We start from the raw sequence: 16435 nt of genomic DNA on the forward strand, positions 1-16435 counted from the left end.
TTGGCAAATCAACAGATAGCTCTTGAACTGTATTATCAAGGGTGTAGAACCATAATTTGAAGAGCAGAGTCTGTAATCAACATGCTTATCTGTCCCTCAGAGCCTCAGAGCTGTTATCTTGAGTGATGCACATTTTGTTTCCATCTTTTGAGCCAAATAGAATCTTTGAAAATATTAGGACAAAATTTTAGATTATTTTTTTCATAAAGTTAAACTACAACTACCATAAGAAAACTTCTTTGGACTGAACAGCATTTATATGAGCTGAAGATCTGGCCAAATCTATTTAATTACAAAAAATGAAGAGTTTTTCCCAAAGTTTAATTAATTTATTATTTTTTGAAACAACAACAAAAAAATCCTGTTACCATCTTAAAAACACCTAGCAAAATATACCTGGAATGTTTGGAATTATAATATAAACTCTAAAGAATAATTTATAAAGTACCATTAAAAGTCCAATACTCACTTCAAGGTTTATTGACCTAGCAGGAAAGAAGTGTTATTTGAATCTTAAAATCACTAGCACAGTTTGGTTTCAGGAAAAATAGGAGTAGTAAGGTGAGGGAAAAATGAACTTTTTAGACCTCTAGATCTTGACCTCAATGAGTAGTATGGGACAGAGCCCACCATTTTATATTATGAGCTTTCAGTGCTGGAGATAGTTCCCTGGAGCTGTTTCATTTATAATACTGCCATTAGACCAGTTTCACCACAGCCCATGTGAACACGGAAATGACAAGGCCATGGTCTTTAGGGATGTCTATGAATATTAAAGAGATGCATCCACTTTTGTTCAGGAAGATAAAGGCAATTACTAAGGAAGAGGTGTTTCCTAGTCCTACTATCTAGAGGTCAAATTCACCTCATTAATATATGCATGTCCTCTATTGTAATTAATGGAGGTTCAAATAGGTCTACAAACAGAATCTAAGAAAAGACATCTACCATTTTAAACAACAATAACATTAGTATAATGTTTGTAATGCTAAATACCGAGTAGTACTGGTTGGGGTCTTTTTTTGTTTGGTACCCATCATTGCTTCATGCTGAACTGGCTAAATGCAATATCTCTCTGTGAATGAGGAAATGAAAAGTGTACTGTCAGCATGTTAGATGTAATTTAATTTAGCATGTATGCTAGAAATGAAATCTCATTTCTTTTTCCAAATTTGTAGATCATAGGTTGCATTAAGTAGAGCCTAACTGCCATATAATGTCTGGATTTTGTACCATTACATCTCAATAACTTCTACTTCTGATTTCATCATTATAGCATATCCTCCAACATTTTTAAAACGTTTTCCTGATGATTGCTATCTTTTTAACATACTCTTTCATAACTTCCATATTTCTGAATCCCATGATTGATTAGAATATGGATTAGAACAAATAAAATATATAAATTTTGTTGGCCCCAAACAACTGACCAAATAAAAATACAGAAAAGATGAAACCCCAAACTTAAACCCATGTAAATAAAGCCCTGAGCATCAGTGAACTTTGCCTGCTTACCGTATTTCCAAATTGGGCTCCAGTAAAACACCGAATCCACCTGGGAATTTTTCTGATAAATATGCTAACATTCAAGTGCATCACTTATAAATAGGACCCCATAATAATATTTTTTTTCTACTCTCTTTCAGATGTATAGTTAGTATAATTTGATAATTATCTCAGTGATTATTTACTTTATGGCTTGCTAGCTATGGTAGCAAGTTCCCATTTATGTCTGAACTAGCATGTACATAATTTTTTCAGTGAGCTACACTACCTTGGAAATATAGTTTGAAATATATTTTCAAATGACAAACTAATAATTAACATATAAGAAGTCCACATGGGTACAGTACATGGTGTCAGTTATTTAGAATATTTTTTTTGGCTTTTTACTATTTAGAAGCTGATCAGTTGAGCTATGGATTATCAACTTTTACAGTCCTTAGTAATATTAATACCAGACTTTTACCTAAATATAATGTTTCTAGGATTGTTTGCAATAGCATAAAAGAAAACAAGGTGCAGAAAAAAACCCTTCAAACAAGAAGCCAAATAAGGCACAGGATGTTCTCTAAAATCAGTCAGCCCAAGAAAAAAATAATCTTTAAGTATTTTTCTCTTTCCACGCAAGCTTTGGAGGTTAATAAAAAAACCAAAATTGAATCAGTAGCAAGATTGCTCAACTAACCCTTAAGTTGTCCAAAAGACGTAAGATAAAGATCATCTAAGCTCATTCTGCAACCACAGTCACCCACATGATGAAATCAGCGGCCCGTACAAAACGTTAAATCAGCTTCTGTATGAAGGGAGAGCAGGTTTCAACAATTTTATCAGGAAACTTTTAGACTTTAAAGTAGGTATGAAAGCAAAGAAAAGAGAAGAAATACAAGTAGCATGGTGACTTGACACACTAATGGTCTTTTCAACCCAACAGATGAGAGCTGGAAGTTGAAGTTAAAGTATAAATGAAATATGTTTCCTGCTGTCATTTGTTCACCATACAAAATCACCATGTAATTTTCTCTGGCTAATTGTGATTGGCAACTATATTCAAATAGTCTGAAACTGTACTAGAAGCTGTGTAAAATGCAAAAGCTACAACATTCATGTAGAAAAAGTATGCATGATACTTCTTCATTTATCTCCTTTCCACAGTAAACAACATTTTATTTTTCCAAGAACTGAAATCACACACAAAACAAGAAATGACAGTAACAAGGACAAACAGTCCCTCCTTCCCCACAAATAGTAAAATGAAAGAGCAGAAAGAGGATTGGAAGGAAATGCTGTATGATGGTTCTTCTCGAAGTTATCAGGAAGCGTGAAGATTATGTACATACAAGAGAATACAGAATCAGATTTCATTTAAACACAACTGATGTAAATTTCAGCTAATTAAGATGATTATTATGATGTCAGTAGATAAATCTCTTTCTTTGCTGCTTGCAGTGGCCTTCTGCCACTAACTTCATTCTCAATTTATTTTTTGCAGGAAACCAGTAAGCCCATTTATGCAAATACGCTTAAGGACGTGGGCAGATAGAAACTACCTTTTTGATGGCTGATATTGCAGATTACATATGCATTCGTTTCTGACAATCTTGATCTTGCTTCCAGAGTAAATCCTGTCCACGGGAAGAATTGTACAAAGCACATATCCATTTGCAGTTTAGGAAAAAGAATGTCGCTGCCTGAGCCTTCTTCCCATAAAAAGGCTTAAGAAATGTAGAACTAGGTAAGTAAGATAAGACATTAATTACCAGGGACAACATAAATTCCATGTTTTCCCAGTGGGGTAGACTTGCAAGTAGTTTATCTTTCCATTCCTGGTGTCTTCCTGCAACTTCATCCAGCAATAATGGAGAATTACAGACTTTAGTCAGTGCAGAACTATCAGCCTGGCATCAGAAAGGCTCCTCTGTTGACTTTTCTATCCATTCCCAATTTGCCGATCTATCTGAAGATTTATTTGAACTCTTTTCTACTTGGCAAAATTACAGGCTCATTTCTCATTCTGAAAAGACTCACTTGCTCTCAGTACTGGGTAAATATCCAAAGTAAACCAAAATTTTGAGCTTCTTAAAGTTCACAGGCTACCAGTCCAAGCGCTGGCGCTTCCTGTCTGCAAACTTTTGCAGTCTTTAGTCAACAAAATGCAGATAAGCAGCAAGTTTTAGCAAATATTTTCATTAGACAACAGTTTAAGCAATTAAATCTGAAACAATGCATCAATAAGATGCATTGTTGTTTTTTTCCCACGTGAAGACAATTTGAATGATAAAAGAATGATTTGGTGCTACATAAGAGATAACATACTCATGCCCTCTTAAATCTTTGAATTCAAATTAAGGTCCAGGAGTCAAAACAGAAAGCAATCAAAATACTTGATTTTTAGACTGCAGGCCCCTACTTCAGGAAATCAGTTAACATGTGTAAATACTTCCTAGTTTAGGAAATGTACTACATTATGTGCTTAACTGTAAGCCAATGCTGATGTTAATTATTCAATGTTTACTTCAAATGATTATAAGCATTTGGCTAAATTCATTACCAGAAGAACCAATTTCCCAGGTCACTGCTGGAACATCCTCTATCGAAACCTCAGAAATACATTGACAGACTGAAAATTAAATGTAAAGGATTTTAATAGTCCTTTTTTATTCAGGCTCATACTTGTTAATTTTTGCACACTTCTGTTATATACAAATAAATATATTAATGCACGGTGGCCTGAAATGGTGAATGGCATGAAATGCAATAGAATGGTGTGAATAATAGCAAAGTAAACAATGATGCTGTGGCTTGTTCAGGTTCGTTTTGTAAACAAGTCAGCCATGTGTTCAACAGCCAGGGAGACGCTGGGCTGGGTTATCACACATGGGTAACAGGCTGCATTCTTCGCATGCCACAGTGTCACATTCCTTACTGCTCTGGGCTGTAACCTGACTAGGTCCCAGCAAACAAGGCTTGATGGATTGTGCAACAGTAAAGTCACAGGATCCATTCTATGAATGTGTCTTCTGGGAGATTCTGTTTAGGCTAATTGATTAGTCAAGAACTTTTGGGATGGGCTATGACCCTGGTCTCCAGGTTAGCAGAAATGTAAGTCCTAAAGGCTACTTAGCCCACGTTTTTCCCCTTTCCTTGTGAAGTCACTGAAACGCTTGTGTATTAGCTGGAAGATCCACATTAACTTTCTATAAATCTTGTAAAACACTGCAACCCCAAATTCTGGATTCATCCCTAGTTTAAACAAGGAAAATGCAAATATGAGAAGTCTTTCCTGTTCTTGGCTGTGAACAGAAATGGAAGAACTCTAAAGTCAGATCCTCCTACTGCTCATGTTCAGAGATACACAGGGAAATTAGAGATTTTTTCATTAGCAGAGTTTCAGTCGAAATTCTTTCTGAATTGAGAAGTAATATTAAAGATATTAAACCAACACTGAATAAGAAAACAGATACTTTGGTGCTTCTTTCTGGCTAGAAAGTATTTTGCATATTGTAAGACATTTTTAAAAACAGATTTGTATTTTTACTAGTAAGGAAAGACCGAAGTCTGACTCCACAACACTTTACAAAATAAGTGATTCTACTGAGTTAGCTGAAACGTCATCTATGAATAAATATTTATGCAATTAGACGTGTTAATTTTGTACAAGGCAATGCTCTAACCTGAGGCAGAAAAGATGAAATCACAGGATTGCCTTTAAACAAAGTGAACATAATAAATAAATTTGAAATAAATAAATCAATTTGAAATAAATAAATCAATTTGAAAAGCAGAAAATTTTTAATAAATGCACTTTACACACACAATGACGTGTGAATTAATTTCCATAGACTTTTACACTTTAATATTATTCTGAGGAATGAAAATAAGTTATGATTTAAAATTTGTGACAAACTTTTGACACAAAACTTGCATTAAATCAAGAAGGAACAGTGTATATCTCAGTCCTTTCAAGTCCTCACTTTTACCTTCACAACTTAGGTATTTTCAGTCATACTTTTTTAAAAGCTTAAAAATTTCTAGCAGCTTTTGGAATTCCAGGCATAGATATTCTATTTAGAGTTAGATTGTATATCCACATTTTAAATATTCATACCATCTTGAGCACATCAGTATATGAAATGATTCATTACTTTCCTGATACTGAGCCAAGGAAACAGGTTGGTTTGTATTTATAGAAGATACTCTGTACAGAAAGGAAATTTAAGGAAAACTGAGGATACTAAATAAACATAGCACTTGAAATTCTGTTGTACAAGTTTCAGTTTGAACTCCTCTATAAGAATTATTGCAAGGGGATGCTTGGTCCAGAAAGTCTCTATTATCCTATTATCATCTTCTTTTTGTCTTTTTAAAAAATCCTTGACCTATAAAAAATTAAAAAGCTATTGAAGCAATGTTTTATTTTAAAAATCGTACCATATGGAGAATGACATTTCTGCCAGGACTATATAGCATTTTTTGATGGAAATTTCAAAAATATTTATTGTTCAGATAATATTTTTTAATGTAAATATAAGCATGGAAGTTTTCTGTTAGTCAATTAATCCTTTATTACTTTTTCAATAAAAAATGCCAAATGAGAAAAAGTTACAGAAGTTTCAATGACTACAAAATAGCTTTCTTTGGAAGACATAATTTAGGCAAAAAAGTTCATTTTCTGTTCAGCCCTAATGCTGAGCAAATTTCTAAGCTCTGATTTGCAAACATTTTTATATATATGCAAAACTTTACTCACACAGTGAGTCCAACCAAAAGGCAGGGAACTACACACAAGGTAAACTTATGCATACCTCTTTATGTGTTTGCAGACTCAAGGAGTTACTGTAGAAATTGGTCATACAGTGATAATAAATAATGTAGGTATTAAAAATATTATTAAAATTTTAATGTAGAGCATGGCATGAACTACAGTAGGTGTGCTATAATGCATGTAAAGCAGATAAACCCCAGCTGATTTAAAGTTTTCCTTCTTTTGAGAAAGCTGAAAAGATATTATCTCTTCCTCATGAGCAGGCTGTTACAAAAAAACCAGGGAAAGCTAAAACTGTGTTGACATAGTATAAGCTACAGATTCCTGAACTGTGGCAGAAAACTTACTGTCATTTTTATTTCCTTAGAAATCATAACATAAGAGGAAAAATACTTTAGCCTTACCTTCAAAGGTACATTTAACAATTTGCTTTCTGTTTTGTCTTATTCTCATTTCTGTGTTGTCAGAAATAGTAGTGGATATCCTTCTCCTGTCTGCCAACCTCACCTAAAAATATTTGTTTGTAACATACCAGCACATAAACTCATCCTGAAACTTTTGTGGAAAATGTATTATTGAATGCTTTATTCTAGAATTTTAGCTTTAGAATTAAGTATTAATTATTTTAAGCATGTGTTGAAGCTTTGTGTTCCATCATAGTTAAATAATACATTTGCACAGTAGAGATTTCTAAATTAATAAAAAAACCCAACAACAAAACCAAACTCTAATCAGACTTAGTAATCTAACCAATACCAATGCCAGGAACTCTGAGATTTTTACAGGTGACAGATAATAGAGCATGACATTGATTTTGAGCTAGATAGCTCTGCATACTCACTTTTTGAGCAAGAATGTTTAAAGCTCACCCAGATCTGAATTCTATCATGAAATCTCCCACATTTTCAAAATGTGCAGAGGGAGCTGGTATGTCAATTCCGAATGTGTTTTTCGTTTGGGTTAATAAATTATACCGAAACTACTTCATTTTTGACTAAACTGTATCATGCTGAATTGTTATACAAACATAATCAATGGATTACCAGAAGACAGTATCACAGCAAAAAAGCCTTCTGTATAGTAACGTAAGTAACATGTCAGTAAAGTAAAAAAGATACAGGAGTTATATTAGGGCACAGGAGTTATTTTAGTGATCCACATAACCTCATATAAGAAGAACAATAAAATTTTAAGAAATTAGAATATAAAATGAAAAAAAAGTCTTCCTAGAATTTAGGACATTTTAGGTCAAATCCAGCCCTAGAACAAACATAATTTCAGACATTTCAGTTTTGTCACAGTTTAACCAGTGTCTACTGGCTGAAATTACCACTTCTGTCTTCCAGCTGCTGATAACTTTTTGCCTTGTTATAAACATTCCAAAATTGTCCTCCAGGGAAATGTGTGTGTATTGGAGCGCAGGGAAATCAGTGCCAACAAATAAAAGTTTTTTCTACCACACAGAAGTTTTTTCTACACTATTCTTAGGTTTCTGAATAATTTTGTGAAATCTAGAATCTCCTTTAAATTACCAGACCTGGATTTTGCACCAAATTATATTAATTCTTAGCATTTTCACTCATTTGAATTTGATTTGCACATTGTTGAAGTCACTGGAAGGCAATCACAAAGGCTAACATTAGCCTGAGGTTAGTCTCTTAGTCTCATCAACATTTATAGTACACGAAGAGATTAGATTCCTCCTGAGGTGAATCAAAATGCTTAAAATTAGGTCGTCATTTGGAACTGACTTCTAGAGAAGCTTTCTTCTCATGAATGAGTAGAGAGAGATTTAATGGAAACAACCCTCCTTAGCCCAACTGCTAACCTTTTGTCACACTTTGATTATTCTTCTTCCTCCTTTCCCTGATAAAATCATCTCCTATTCTGGATGCATTTTAATTTCATGTTAGGCAGGATTTCCTTTTTTTTTTTTTTTTTTTTTTTTTTTTTTTTTGTAATTGTCCAATGCTAAAAAATCCAGTACTTAGTTATTTTATATTTTGGGGCCCTAGATGTAGCTGAACATGAGCTGTTATTCTTCCATGGGTCCCAGAAGCATTCCTTCCTGTCACCTTCTCTACACATCTCAGATATTTGTAGGCTGATTCAGCTCACAAACCCAGAAGAAATACCAATCATTCTTTTTTGTTGGTAGATTCAATTTCTGCCAAAATACTTAACTGAATCAGCTCTCTTAGGGGTGAGCTGAATGAAGCAGCAGGACCCCCTGGACAGGAGGGAAGGTGAGAAAGTGGCTGACTTTTTCAGCAGTGGCAAAATACTATAGCCGCTCTGTGACTGCGGTCAGGGAATCTATTCCAGCTGCTGGAATAGACCCTGTGACTTTGGTTAAGAAGTTATGTAAAGTTACCAGCCCTGAAGACTGATCATTGCTCCATTTATCCTCTCAGATTCTCCATATTTCCTTTGACCACTCCATATATAAGATTGGTAAGATAAGCAAGAGTAAAATGTAATGAGGAAACCTTTTTTCAAGAGAAGGTAGTAATCTGGAATATTTGTTATCTTAATATACTTAAGGTAAATTATAGTTAACTGCTGAAAGGTGAAAATGATTCAGATAGCACATCACAAATTTTGTGAGAGACAGCGCTTACAGTGTTTTTTGGGTTTTCGTTGGGTTTTTTTTAAGCAAAATATTATTTTAGGTTATGTATTGAATCTCTGGTAGCCCAGCTTCAATGTGTTCCTTCCCCCTATTCCTCCCTCCCAATCATTTAGATACTGGCACCAGGACTGGCTTCAGCCTGTGAGAATTAACAAATATACGCCCTGATGCAGGACGATTCTACTGCTGTTTATAGCAGTCTATAGTATTAGTGGATCTTTAAAAATTCTATTCCTAACAAAAAGTAAGAAGTATATCTGCAGTACAGATACAACAGTCATAGCTGTTGCTGTGCCACATTGCCCTGAAGAAATTTATTGGGTCACACAAATAGGAATGGTTATAGTCTTTCTTGCACTTCCCAAAAATCTGCCTTAATAAAAATCAATAGGTTTTCTGGTAATGAAATTGATACAGGTGAGCAAGGCATTAATTTCCTGAATATATATTTTTTCAGCCTTCCTTGTTCCAAGATACTATAAGAGCAATAGTGTGTTGCTTGTGAATTGCAAGGACGGCATAGAAAAAAGGAGAGAAAAATATGTACTTCTCATTGCTGTGAGTAAAAATTACAGTAAAGTACTAATTTATGGAAGAATAAACATGTTTGTCTCTTTATTATTCTTTTCAAACTCATTCTATTCTGGGCATTTTTGTCAGATCTTCCTGTTTTCCTTGTGGGGTCCATCTGCCCCTCCTCCCCCACAGATTTCTAGTCAGGAAACCTCTGGTTTGCTTAAGACAGGATTAACACCTAAATTTCATCTATAGTGAAAAATCAGAGAGGTATTTTACTCTTATGTCTAACTGCATCTTAAAAAATGTATTTACTGATTCCAAAAACAATGTATGTTGGAAATATCTTAATTGATATTGGAAATATCTTAATACAAATTGTCAAAACATGATCATTTAACCTCCCTCATATGTGTGGACAGAAGAAGTAAAATGTCACATTTTACATATTGATGAAAAATAAAATAGATAGAAATCACTTGGTACAGAAGTACTTACTAAATGTAAAGACATTAAGCAATGAGACTGTCAATTAGCTAATAACTAATGAACTGTTATCATCTTCTTCCTTATGAAGACAACAGTATGCTCACCTGGTCCCTTTTTAATAATTGAATATGAGTTGGTTTAAATGTCAATGCTTTTAAAATGGGTTTGGTAATGTCAATAAGTGAGTATTCTCCTGCCTTGTTCTACTGCTGTCCAACTCACCACAATCGTGCTGTGCTTCATTAGGTTCCATTTTATTATACAAGAAGTTGAAATTTATCATGAGCACATATTAAATGGTGTGACTTCAGCTTCCTGCAATGGGCCAAGTACTGATTAAAAAATGTGCCTGCAACCTTCTGGCCAGTTGGAGGGATGCCACTAATATTTGAAAAATAATGGTCTTGGGTGACACATTGTTATGATGGTGTGGAGTGGTGTGTCAGTCATTTATTCCCTGGGGTAGGAATTGCATATGGGGAACCAAAGTAATTTGTAAATCTAACTTGTCTCATACTAACCAACTGGCTTCACTTCCCTTTCCGGGGAAAAAAAAATATAATCAGTGTTGATGTGGCCAAAGTGAATCTTCTCCATTTAAGGAAGAATAAGTCTGGATCTTGTGTCATTATGCAAATTCAGAGGGGGTGGATTTGCCTTAAAGGAAAGTGTGGATAAAGACCAGAAAGACAGAAGAAGTTATTCTATCATTATTTCACTTTCCATTTTAATTTGCCTTTGACTAAAGGGAAAAAAAAAATAATAATGAAAGTAATGAATGAAATAAAATTCGGTTCTTGGAGTTAATTCATATATGTAGCTTTATATGTAATCTTTTATGGTGACACCATTCAGATTTGCATCATACTTCCAAGTGAGTAAAGGATAGTTATTAATGTGTATGTTGTATTGTCACACAGATGATGATGATGATGATAACAACAAAAATATTAGCATAGAAGTTCTCTGAAATTTCTACACAAGAAATCTACAGTCTGTCATGAACTTCATATTGGAATTCTACATATGAAAGAATGGAAAATTGGTTGAGCCACTGTTTACTCAAAACATTTGAAAGAATAAGTCTACACAATATAATCACTGAATAAATCACAATTTCAGCAAAAAAGGTAGCATTAGCCTAAGAGTTCATACTTCCCTGCAGTACAGCCAAGAGCAGAACCAATGTTCTTCAAAAATACAGCTCATTCATAAGTTAAATGTGTGAATGACAAACCAAAACAAAAACCAAACAATATTTGATGGGAGAGTAGAGCAGTATGAAACATAAGTGGTTTGACCAGTAAAAAATAAACCAGACATAATTATTTTATGAAAGTACAAGTCCACCTACAGAGAAGATGAATGAAACTGATTAGGGATGCTTAATCAAAAAACCCCACAAACAACCCCTCCCAATAATTTCCTAGAACCATTTTGCAGTCTTCTTCCATAGAAATCATGTATATACTGAACAAAAGATGATATATCATATCTTACTTAAGGGCGTTACAGAAATGAATTAACATTAGAGATTACATTAGTTTTGGAATGGATTTAGATTTTGTTAGAAATTGAGCTTTTTGTGGGTTAACGGAGCAGGAAAAGCAGTGATCACAGTAGTAGGCCCTCATTCTCATAAGCTATTATATAATTTTGAAAATAAATAATGTGCATTGTTTCTAAACGTGTAAGAAAATAGATTTACTACATTGAATATTCTCTTATGTATTAAAAGCAAATACAAGAAAGGAAATAATTAGAGTAAAAACCACAGTCAGTGAAGAAGAGGGTGGACAGATTGTAGAAAACAAAATTTTAGAAGGGACAAAGCAAAACCAATCTCATTGTCCCAAAGCTTACTAACATGGTGTGGTTTTCACCTTACTGACTAACAGAATTGCAACATACTAACTTCATTATAATCTTCCATCTTGACAATAATCCTTTCAGTTCTAGTCTCCTTGACAGAAATTGCTCCTTCTCAACCCAACTCAAAACGCAGCTGCTGTCATCTTCTTAGCCCGGAGCTCTGATGCAAACCAGCCAGCCCTCTTTAGACACCTTTCTGGATTACCATTTTCCACTGTATCACATCCAGAGTTCTGCTTCCATATCTCTCACTCCCTTTTCTACTAACCCCTTCACTACTTATCAACCTACTCTAATTTGCATACTACTCACCCTATCAATCAGCCTTGAACATGTTTTATCCTTACAACCAGCTTTGTATCAAATGGAACATATCATCAAAGTTCTTTAATAGGAAAAGCAAACAGAGGTAACAGAAGGAGTGCTCAAAATCCTCTGCAGTATGAGCTAGCAAAAATGTCTTATCAACACCTCTATGAGTTCTAGTTCAGTTTCCCTACAGCAGCTACTAAACTAATGGTAGAAAGTACTGATGTGTGTCAGCTCTGTCTAAAAATCTGTGAAAATCTTGGGCAAAGAATATTGACTTAAATAATAATTCAATCTCAGTGTAGTAAGGTGTTTTGGCAAGGAGCAGCAGCTAAAGTTTTGCAAAATGAATGAGTCCGTGGAAGATATACATGCAAATCCATCTTCATCCCTCCTAGTTTTGCTTATATGAGCTCAGTTGAGCCAGAAGGCTCCTAAGAGGTGCTTTCTTTATATCCATCTGAGAGACAGAAAAGGAATTGCCCCACTCCCATTAAAGCTGGGGAAGGGGAGGGCTCACAGGAACCTACAGCTGCAGTCACAGAGATCACCAGTTTCTTCAGAATGCTCTCTACTGCTGGAAATGAATTTGTTGTTATTTATATTGTTACCTTATGTCCTGCCAACATCTATATCCTTCTATAGCCATATCTATCCCACTACCATTAATGAACAGACTGGAGGAATGATGGAGAAAATTAGCATGGAGCAGTGCAGAAGACTTCAAACCTATAGAGAACTGAACACTAACCTTTCTATACAAGAAGGATGCTCCTATTTCCCCGTGCACAGTCACTGCTCGAAAAGCTGTGTGAATGGCTCTATAGCTACATACAAGTTCAGGGAGAGTTCTGCAATGCATGAACAATTGTTCAAATACGTGAAAGTCATGGGTTTGAATTAAAAAACCCCTGCAGCTCCACACTTTCTTTGGACAAAGGGAAAGACTATGCAGGGGAATGTGGAACCTACAGAAAAGCAATTTCTTTCCTAACATAGGTAAAAATTAACCTCCTTAGTAAATAGACACCAAGAGAAATGTCAAATGGAAAAGTTATTTTTATTGTTTGTTAAATCTAGCAATTTTGAGCAGCAGTCTGACTGAAATACCTCAAAATAGTTAACCAAATCTCAAATGCTGATTTCTCACACAGTTATCATGCCCCAAATTGGTTTCATTTCAGCTGCTCATTTTTTGATGAAATGCATGAAAAATGGGGTTCAGATTGGCTTCAGCTGAAGAGTAGAACAGAGGAAATTCTGTATATGCTAGTTACATAGCTATCAGAACCTACATTAGGCTATTTTAAGCTCTTTAACTACCAACCGATTCTACTTACTCAGCTTTACATTCTAGTATTAGTTTATGCTGCTGCTGACCTTCACAATCAAGGAAATCAAACGACCACAGGTATTAAGTATGCAAAGGTTTATACCATATCTGAGCCAGTGAAAATATCTATATAAGAACTACAGCTTTGTTGTGTCTTTGTTTGAAAACCACAAATAAGACCTATAAATAACAATGCTTTTGTTCCAGACTCTCAAAGTGCTTAAGGAGTAGTTAATTATTATAGATGATAAGAAATACCACAGATAGATAGAAGACTTACCCTGCTAATGCTAAAATATTTTTATTTGGAATGCTCATAGATTATATGTTTGCTTATATTGCTGACAGGAAATAATATGTCATTAGTTTCATTTTATGGGCAAGAAAACAGAGCACAAGAAGCTTTGGTAGAGCCAAGTTAAAACCCATTTAGGATCCTGAACTGACCCTAATCACAGTCATTTTGAAAGCTCTTACATTAAAGATACTGACAGACATTTGAGGAGGAAAAAAGAGTTTGTATCAGGACAATTGTTAGGTCAGGTGCGAAAGGCAGCTTATCACGTTTGAAAAAAAGAATGTAAAGATGTTAAACAACATACTAGAGGAAATCTTGGATGCTGACACAACAGAATTTTATAAATAAAATAATACTTCTTCAGCAGACAGTGGTTAAATTTTTCTCAGCAAGGCAACCATAAATTCAAGAAGATTGGAAATATGCAAACCAAGTAATTTCATTGCTTTTCCATTTTAAAGGTAGATTTTCCCCCTGTTAGATTCTCTTTTTCCCTTTCCTGGGGTAAACCAGTGTAGACTGGTTCAATTAGGTTCGTAAATAATCTCAATCCCAGAATTTCTGCTCTTCAGTGAAGTTGATGATTTGATTGCAGGCAGCCCAGACCTCAAGTGGTTGTTCCCTTCTACCATCCTAGCAAAGACTTCAGGAGTTCCTGACTATGTTAAATAAAAATGTAACATGCTGCTTACTGGAGATTCGGTGGAGTTATAAACACTGCAGCAGGTATGACCTTGTAGCTATGGGTTTTGTTTGCCTTTTTCTCATAGTACCCCAGTATTACTGTGATACCCTGAATTCAGACTGCAAGTCTCCCATAGCCTAGCTTTTTCCAGACCAAATGACTGGATGGTAGCTTTAATGATCAAACTTAATTCCATAACTGATATACAAATTGTAATAAAGGCCATATTGCAAAATAGGACAGCATTTTTTTTACTCCTTACAAGTTGCTCATGAATACTACTGGGCAGATATATTACTGTTTATGCTGAGAATGAAATAAATTAATTTCACACTTAAAAGCACTTTAACTCCCTTAAATAGCACCTAAACATAAAGTCTTTCAATAGGTATATATTTTTAAATGTAGAAAAAATAATAACCCTGCTTAGCTTGCTGGCTTTGGCTATTAGATGTGAAAATCTTTTTTTACCGAAGGCATTGTAAATGGCACTGCCTGCACACAATGTCTAACTATCATGACACTTGTTCTAGTGATACTGTGTGTGGTATAAACACAAGTTTACAACAGATTTGTATTGATTTTTGCTATTGATTCTATCACTTGTCACTGCCTTGCACATATCATACCTAACTTCCATGCTTCAGGTGAAGCATGCTTGTTTTGCTCCCTGTTCCTCTTTTAACTACTATTATTTCTCTTTTCTTCATCTTAAGAATCAGCTGAAGTGTTTGAGCTGGCTGTAGGCAATTGTTAAACACTGTCCAAGCTCAATCATTTTTTCAAACATATTTTTGTATTATGAAAAAAAAAATTGGAAATATTTCTAGTCCGGTATGCATAGCATTCATGTGGAAGAGACAACTAGTTGTTGACTAAACTATCAACCACACAAGGCTCATTTCAGTTGCGATTTGCAATTACTCATTGAGTTCCCTGGAAATGTTAGTTTGGGTCTGAACTCATTTGAATATCAAAAGAAACAATTCCCTGTAATATCTGGACAAATCATCCTTTTTGCAGAGTGAATGGAAAAATAATTTTTAGCAGCCTGAAATACTTAATGTGTAATGAATGACATATTGGCACCAGAGTACGAGTTTTTAAAGTGCCACAGCTTATATGCCTTTTTTTAGATGTATTTAATTAAGTAAGTCTTTTTGAGACAGAAGAGCATTTAATCAGCAATACTGATTTTCTGCGTTTATAATTTTTTAACTGTAGGAAAATTCAGTACTATCTCACCTTCTAAAAAAGAATGATAAAATGCAGCCTAAGCAAGAAGAGCTAATTAGAACCTGAAGACGATGAGTAAATGCTGCAGTGATTGTGCCCTACTAGTTCCTTCACAACACTTCTAATATATTGGAAATACTTCCACTGAGGCACTCACTGAGTTGCTAAGCACAATTCCAATCTGTAAACATTCTGCATACAGTAATTTGCATTAGTTCCACATAATGTACAGCAGCATTAATTGAGTGGATAGCGTCTGTACATCTGTTAGCTATTAGTTTTTAATTCATTAGATCTTTATCATTTACCTGAGCAGCCCATCAAGAACAGGAAAAGCAGACCTTGGCTCATGTCATCTGTAGGGTAGAACAGCCTGGAATATTAAATGCACTTGTGTATGTCCAGCTACTCTATATGAACAACGATCTCACGAATTTTGGTACAGGACTTTGAAATTGCTCCATCCTGTGAACTAAAAATTCAAAAATTATCTAGATGTAATCTGTGCAACTGCTGTGAAACAATGGTTTGGGAAATGCCATAAGAGCCAGTTTAAATTAACACGTGCTTAGGATCTCTCTGATATAAGTAATTGAACTGCATTCCTTCAGGTTGCCTTCACGTTTTGGTCCAATTCAGAGGTGACAAAAATTGCTGTTAGAACAATACACCGCACCTACAAAATTTGTTTGATTGCTGTGCTTATTTTTCTCTGATAAGTGTAAGTCATAGATTTAAATCTAACTGATATCGTTCCTTCTGGTTCAATATTGTCCTTTATTATATATCCATCTTGGTGG

The 16435-nt window shown here is 34.7% G+C and overlaps 1 protein-coding gene across 3 annotated transcripts in view; it reads right to left on the minus strand.

The window, feature by feature from the left end:
* The window catches only part of PACRG (parkin coregulated), a 250324-nt gene that overhangs the window by 20101 nt on the left and 213788 nt on the right, over positions 1–16435 (minus strand). The window lies entirely within an intron of this gene.

The sequence above is a fragment of the Falco naumanni genome, chromosome 6 (assembly GCF_017639655.2).
Source record: "Falco naumanni isolate bFalNau1 chromosome 6, bFalNau1.pat, whole genome shotgun sequence".
In the NCBI taxonomy this organism is placed as follows: domain Eukaryota; kingdom Metazoa; phylum Chordata; class Aves; order Falconiformes; family Falconidae; genus Falco; species Falco naumanni.